The 8117-nt window shown below is 47.8% G+C and overlaps 1 long non-coding RNA gene across 1 annotated transcript; it reads right to left on the bottom strand.

Moving 5' to 3' along the window:
- Positions 1–2331: 2331 nt before the first annotated feature.
- Positions 2332–2818, bottom strand: LOC117189651. The gene is made up of 2 exons (XR_004473498.1): positions 2662–2818; positions 2332–2591 (listed from the first exon to the last, which is right to left on the bottom strand). It is a non-coding gene; the product is annotated as an uncharacterized LOC117189651 (long non-coding RNA).
- Positions 2819–8117: the final 5299 nt, after the last annotated feature.

Raw genomic sequence — 8117 nt, 5'->3', positions numbered from 1 at the left:
ACCCTGTATACGTATAAACGTGGGAACCGAAAGCAAAGGGATTACAGCTAATGCCTTTAGCTGTGCGGCTGTGCGAGCTGTCCGATTCCGCTTTGTACTCCGCTTGTGTGTATTAGTGAGTTCGCTGCACTGCCTACCGCACTGCACTGACCGAATTGTCGCGACAGAGAAATTAATAGCCAGCAATGCGTGTATGTAGGTGTATGTAAGTGTGTTTTAGCACCGAATTGTGCTTAACCGCCGAAAATTTGCTAGGGCTAACGAATGTCGATCGCGAATGATTATTAATTGACACTGCAACTCAGAGATCACGTCGGGGTCACCAAATTTTATGTGGAGATAATGTTTTTTATCCCCAATCGGCCGACTAATTATTTCGAATTAAACAAAACTCGGCGCAGAAATAAAATTACGGTATGTTCTTTAATGCGTGACATCCAAATTGCAAGTGTGGCTTGCCTGCCCTTTACATGAGTGACATAGACATAAGTAACAAACAAAATAAGCGGCTGAGGGCCAAGAATTAGGTGCTATTTGGCAAGCAGCTAATCGGCTGGGTTCTGCTCCGAACAGCACCTAAATTTTCCCCATATGGGAATTGGTTGTCCTCCTAGTCCATAGTATTTCCTAACTTCATTATAGGCTTCAACTATAGCCGACTTCGGTATCAAAGACTTATGAATAAAACTTACAGGGCTACCTGTATCAAATAGACTAAAAATACTGACGCCTTTTTGTTCACCAAACGGAAGTCATAAAGTTATTAACTGGACAGCCGCTAAATCGTCGTTGTTTTTTTCTCCTGGTCGCTCCTCATCTTGAACTGCAGCTACCCTAGTGGCCATCTTTCGTTTCGGGCACTGCGAATATAGGTGGCTGGTACTCCAACAGTTAAAACATGCCCCATCCGGTCTCTTTGGCTGACTGCATTCCTTCATAACGTGCCCAAATTGCCGACAGTTGTAGCAACGCATTGCGCCACCACCTTGCTGCTGCCCAACTGCCATACTCACATTTAGTTTTCCCTTTGTCATACCTTCGCTACAAATTGCTAAGACGCCAGGAGCTCTTCTGACCTTATCATAGGTGACCATCTTGTCACGCAACTCGTTGAGTGTGCTGCAATATAGCATGGATGCTGCCATGCCCGTCTTGTCCTGCAGTCCCTCTACGATGAATTTGACCACATCGCTCGTGGCCATGTCTGCTTGCGACGCTATGCTGCACATTGCGACGAAATATTGCAATGCGCTTTCATTATTTGCAATTTTCCGTGCCTCCAGTCGCTTTCCAATGTCCCACGCTGTCACTTTCTGCTCAAAGACGTTGAGCAATTCTGCTCGCATCAATTGCCAAGTCAAAGGCGCCACATGGTCGATGTACGCCTTCGCCGATCCGCCTAGCAGCCGCTTCGCTAATATCCAGCATTTTGACTCGGATACCCCATGGAAATTCATAATGTCCTCAAAGTTACTTATCCAACTGGTTACATCAACGCCTCAATGTGTGTCAAGTCGATGCAATCTCTCGGCGTTTCCAACTCCATAGCCTCTTTCTCCGTTTTCAATATGTTTAATTTGAGATCAGCTACGCGCTTGCGAGAAACGTACAATTGTTCCAACTGCTGCAAACGGCACGATTCTTCTTCGTATTCATCTGATCGCATGGTCAATTTCGAACAAGCGTTGTCTTGTCGCGGCATGAATGCTTCTCGAGTCTTCTGCACATTTTCACCATATTCTTCTGGCGCCGCTTTTACTGCGTGTTGTGCACTACGGTTGTCTCTATCTATCTCGCGCTTAACCGGGACTGCAAAAATGTCTGCCTGCATAGTCTCGTCTGCGCTTGGCGCCGTATTTCCTAGCTCATGCGTGTCTTCCATGATTTTTTTCACTGCTGTACGTAATTGGTGTATGTTGGCATCTTGATCAAAATATACGTTTTGCCTACGCAATATGTCGCTAAGTTCACTTTTGGTTTTCGCTCTTATGTCTGCATAGTTCATCGCAGAGTTTTTTTTTTTTTTTTTGGTCAAACCCCACACCTGATATGTAAACTTTTAATAGAACGGTTTTATTATATGTTCTTCTTTCTTGATCGTCGTATTCGAATCGAATGTGTGTTGGCATGTCGAGGACAAGTATCGATATAACGAGTACATTGGTATTTCTTATAATACTATCGATGAGTAAATCTTAAACTAATATTCAAATCTTATAAACTAATATTCATATCTTACATTTGTTTCAAGTATGGCACTGCACATACACACAAGCCATGGTTCGACGATAATTAACAGATAATTTCCACTCATCATATCCTCAGAATGGATTAGTGCTTTGGGTACATTCAAGTCTTTATTACGTCGCATACAAAAGTGTTTACAGTTTCAGTTTAGCCGCATTTATGGCATAGCTGCAGGATGATCGGAATGGTGTTATATAACGAAACGGCTGGGTGCAGTGATCCATATGGATTTCTACTTCTTACGCTCTGCCTCCTCCATGGCGCGCATCATTTTGGCATCATGCTTCTCGTGATGCTCCCTTATGGCACGCTGGAGCTCCTCGCGATGACCTGCAGCGGTGTGCCTGAAAGGAGCGAGTGGAATCAATGAGCTGTGTCCCAAAGGAACGCAACGGAGTGGAGACAATGTGCTACCTTGTCCGTTTTGCTTGTTAAGCTGCTTGATGAGGCGACGCTTCTTGGAGGACTCCGGAAGGCTCTGAATGTGCGCGTACAGCTGCGCCAGTGCAGTGTCCGTGTAATTGCTGTTGTTTGCCGCTGCCGTGGCGGCACGATCTACACATTTTTTTCGAGGTAATTTTAATGCAAGTGCACGCCTACGTTGCGCACACTCGCCCGCCAGTTTTGCTACTGACGGAGTTTATTTCCAGCTTTTCTTATTACCTAGGACATGGCAATTTACATTTAAGCTTAACTTACAACAATAATGCGATTTTAAAATTGGCGGGCTGTTAACATTAACATTACATTGACATTAGCATTACATTAACATTAACATTATAGCATGAAACTAATGGTCTGGCAGCCCTTATGTGTCAATCACAGGATTAACGTACATAAATCAGCAAGTGGTCACAAACATATAAGTATTGACAATATTTGAACAATTATTTACATTTTAATCTAATTTAATTATATTTTATTTCTATTTGCAGGTACTGGATCATCGTCGTCGTCTGGAGCAGTGTGTTTGGCACGGTGCGCAACCGTACGGCGCTGGATGAGCGCGTGTGTAAGGTGCGGCAGGAGACGTGGACAATGCACAGCGCCGTGCAGAGTGGATGGAGCGATCGCCGTGGTCCTCCAGGTGGCCCGGGATTCGGCCAAATTTGTGTGGCGATGGTTGCCAGCAGCCATGAAGTGCAGGAAAACCACCCCTGCGTGGATTCGGATGCGCCATGTGTGCAGCGCAAGCGTGTCCAAATTTGCATTCATGGCCAACCAGCAGCCGTGATGACTCTCGTCCGCGGAGCCCTTCTGGAGGCCGGATGCCGTGGTGACGCCCATGAGGAAGGATCAGAGGAGCAACTAGGGGTGTCGCCCGGTGTCGCAAGCGTGTTTTTACACGCTTCAGGTGAATTTTGTGCCGTTTTATATTGCTCTGTGGAGGGGATAATTTTGCAAATTTTAATGTCATTTTTACATTTACCAGGTACAACGACAATGTCCACCACAGGAACATTGGACTTGCTGCGGCCGGATTGCAGCGTCCCAATAATCGGCGCCTTGCTGCACCAAAGTGCGGAGTGACTGTGGCGGTGTGTGCAATGTGCCGGCCGGCATCATCGTCGTTGTTGTGGTCGTCGTCATCTGAGATGGATTGGACATCGGTGATGATTTGGACGTCGTCGTCGTCGTCATCGGTAATGATTTGGACGTCGTCGTCGTCGACCACCCGTTCAAGGCGCCGTCGGACTTGCTCCAGTCCGTGGTCCAGAAGTGCCTCTTGCGGATTGCGTCGATGGCTGTCGTCCAGGGTGCGTGAGCTGCTGCTTGCAGCCCGTGTCTGGCAACGATAATGTGACGTCTGCAGGTTGCTGCTCGCCAGAATTTGCTGTGTCTGCTGCTGGGTCCGCTGCTGTGTCTGCTGCTGGGTCCGCTGCTGCGTCTGCTGCTGCATCTGTTGCTGAGTCTGCTGCTGCGTCTGTTGCTGAGTCTGCTGCTGGGTATGCTGCTGCGTCACTGGATCGGGATCCCCATCGTAATCTGGCAGGATTATCCTTTGGACAGATAGTGGATGGCCAAAGATAAGAGTCACTATTCTTTCTCGGGGAGTTTGGCCGCTGAGGTATCGTTTCCTGAAGCAATTTATCATCGAACCGTTGAACCTTTCGGGGTTCGGATTGATGATATTTTGTTGTTGGATTCTTCTTAATTGCCTGGCGTCTGATTCCTCCTGTCTCTTTCTTTTCAGCTCCTCCTCTTCGAGACGGACCAGCGTTGGAAGCGATTCCTCGGAGATGGCCGGATCTGGATGTTGTTGTTGATGGCTGCTCCGATCCTGATTTTGAGGCTGCAGCGGGCGGAAGTGTTGGAGCAGCTGTTGCAGATATCGTGGCCTCTGCAATCGCTGTGGCTCATACGGCTGCAGTAATAGTTTCCGAGCCTCCGGATTGACATGGCAAACCAAGGAGTTGGCGAAGCGCCCACTTGCCGCATGGAACACTTCGTCAATTGTGTCTAGATTGTGAGTCTGCCTTATGGCATCGTTCCTGGTGAACCTTGTCGCCTTCATTGCCCATGATTTTATTTTGTAGGCTTTGCACCCGTCGCAGCTGGGAATCGGATGTAAGTGCGCCCCAAACCGGAAGACCATATTGCCAAATGGGCATGATGAGCTGCTTGATGACGATAGCCTTGATTTCGTTAGGCAGCCGGCTTTTTGGGCCAGCAAGCCACTCCAGTTTGGCCGCTCTTGATCGGAGTTTTGTGCAGAGCGTCGTGATGTGTGAGCTTAGGGTGAGTTTTTTGTCCAATTTTATGCCCAGATATGTGTGTGATTTGTCAAGTGGCACAGCCTGTCCATTTATAGTCGGCGTTTGCCTTAAGTCCGTTGATCTAATTGTCCTCAGTGTGAATATTACATGTCCGGTTTTTTTTGCATTTATGTTAATGCACCACTTCTTGGCCCATATAGAGAAGTGTTGTAGGTACCGCTGGTTATTTTTGACTGCCACATTTGGGATTGCAGATGCGCTCATTATCACCGTGTCGTCGGCATACGTGGACTGCAGCATTGATTCCCGTTCTGGATGGAAGCCAGTGCTGTCAGGGATGAGGTGAGGCATGGGCATGTCCGAGGCATAGATCGTGTATAGTATTGGCCCAAGTACACTACCCTGCGGGACTCCAGCTAATATTTTTCCGATTCTTGACAGATCATCGTCTCCGCAGCTCACGCAAAAAGTGCGTTCAGCCAGGTAGCTCTCCAGAATGCAGTATAAATTTAAAGGCAGCAGCTTCATCAACTTGTACAGCAGCCCTTCATGCCATACTCGGTCAAGAGCTTCGGATATGTCCAGAAAAATTGCCGAGCAAACTTGTTTTTTCTCATACGCCTTGAGGATATATTGTGTGACTCGAGCCAGCTGCTGCTCAGTGCCATGCTCCCGCCGAAATCCAAATTGGTAATTGGGTACGGCCTTGGCAAAATTCTCCACCTCAAACAATCTCGCCATCAGCAATTTTTCAAAGATCTTTGAAAGGCCGATAATAGACTGATTGGCCGGTAGGAACACATGTCGGCTGTGTTTTTGCCCGGCTTTAAAATCATTTTAATCTGGGCATGTTTCCACTGACTTGGAAAGTGGCCGAGTCTGAAAATGGAGTTATAAATTAATATTAAATATAATAGCGCTTTTTTTGGCAAATTTTTAATCAGTTTGTTATTGATTTTGTCGCCCCCAGGTGATTTGGACAGCTCCAATGCATCAACAATCTGCATCAGCTCAGGCAGTGTGACTGGTCTGAAGGGAATCCTGATTTCCTGGTCTAGTTGTAGCTGCTTCTGCCGTTCTGACTGCTCACGCTCTCTGTTGATTGCGGTCCGCTCTTCATCTGAATTGGATAGTATCGGGCTGAATCTCTCCTCCAGGTGAGTAGCAAAGGCATCGGCTGTCTCGGCTGTTGACTTCGTCCACGAGACACTTGCCTTGCCTCCAGTCATAGTTGGCAGCCTCAGTGGCCAGTTTGGCTGCGGCTGTCTTTTGATTGTGCTGGTCAGTTTACAAAGTTTCTGCATTTTATAGCGGTCTTTGTTGTCAATCCCTGTGAACAGTTTGTTGATATTTTTGTTTTTCAGGATTGTGAGCCCCTTATTAAGACGATTTTGCGCCGCCCTGTAGTTTCGTCTGGCTTCGATGGTGCGAGTCGCCAGCCAGATCCTCTTGCACTGCTGTTTGTTGGAAAGCAGCTCGCTAGTAGCCTCGTCCAGCTTAAGGTGATGGTGCCGGTGATGTTGCTGTGACCGCTGCTGATGTTGATGCTGTCGCTGCTGTGGCCATCTTCGATGTGAGTTTGGATGCTGCTGTTGATGTTGTGTTGTTGCTGCTGCTGCTGCTACCCGTATATTGTCAAAAAACAAGTCAACGACGTCATCAATGTCCTGCGCTATTCTAATCTCGGTGTTGAGATTGATCAACCGTTCCAGCGACTTTTGAAACAGGCTGATATTGGCACGTGCTGGGAGCAGATGTTTCCTGGCTGTGGGCGTAGGAAGTCTACGTCCACCGCTGCCGATCGTCAACTCCACCCTGAGCAGCAAGTGATCAGAGTCCAAATCCGAGCTTGAACGGATACTCAGGTGAGCGTCGTGAATTCCTTTGTAGATTCCAAAGTCAATCGCTGATGGTCTCTTTTTTTTTGTCGTAGGGATAGTGTGTGGCACCACCGGTGGCCAGCAAATTGCAGCCGTTGTTGGTGTGTACAGCCTCCATCAGCGCTTTCCCTCTGGCGCATCCACGGACATTTCCCCACCACATATGCTTCGCGTTCCAGTCACCGCATACAAGGAAGCCGGATGCAGTTTCTTCGACGCAGAGTTCTTCAAAATGTCTTATCAATCCAGTAAAATGGGCAGACGCCCACTTGAATACAGGCGGACAGTAGATCGGCGCAAAAATAATTCCCTTTTTATTTTTCTTTTCAGTGAAGACGATGACAGGTGCACTTTGGATGAATGGCTTTGAAATTGGCTGCAGTGCAGAGTGGGGGACATCGTCCCGGACCAGGATGGCTACTCCCTCTCTACGACCGTTTGCCGGATTTTGTGCAGTGTAAGTGTGGAATCCGCTCACAGAGACGGCCCTTGTGCGTGTTTCGATGACCATCATTAATTGTATTTTTCCCCTTTTCAGGAAAACTTCGACCTCGTTCAGCTTGTTTGTCACACCACACGCGTTCCAGAAGGCAATTTTAAAAGAGTTGCCGTTCTGGCTGACGCTGTGGGTGGAAATAGTCTGGACTGGATTGACGTTTTGGTTTGACAGGCTATTCAGGACTAGACTAAACATAGAAAGCGTCATTGGCGGAAGACAGGACCATATCCAAAGAGTTTGGTGAAGTGCTATTTGTTGTTTTGCTTGTTTTATTTGAATTGATATTTATTAATTTGACAATTGCAGAAAATAGACTATCAATTTTGGCCTCAAGTCTTGAGAGAAATTCTGTATTTTCTTTTTGGGCATGGGACTGGAAATTTGCGGGGAGAGTTGTTTGCTGTTCTTGTTGCTGCTGGTGGTGGTGCTGCTGCTGCTCATCCCTCAACTTCTGCTGGACCTTGGCCAAATGGTTTTCGGCCGGATTGGCTTGAGCACCTCGGCTATACAAGGGCCTGCGGGTGTTGGGCGTTGCTGCTGCTATTGGTGTTGGCGCTGGTGCTGCTTTGGCCCCTTGTACAACTCTTGCGCGCTGCTGCCGCTGATGCTGCTGCTGCTGCTGTGGCCGCTTCCTTTGTGATGGCTGTTGCTGCTCAACAGTGCGGACATATGGCTGCTGCTGTTGCTGTTTCTGTGGTCGGCGATGCTGCTGTTGATGATTGTCCGCTCGTGGCTGTTGCTGCTGCTGCTGCTGCTGCTGCTCCTGCTCAGCAA

The sequence above is a fragment of the Drosophila miranda genome (assembly GCF_003369915.1).
Source record: "Drosophila miranda strain MSH22 chromosome Y unlocalized genomic scaffold, D.miranda_PacBio2.1 Contig_Y1_pilon, whole genome shotgun sequence".
Taxonomy (NCBI): Eukaryota; Metazoa; Arthropoda; class Insecta; order Diptera; family Drosophilidae; genus Drosophila; species Drosophila miranda.
This window is presented reverse-complemented; position numbering and strand designations above follow the sequence as displayed.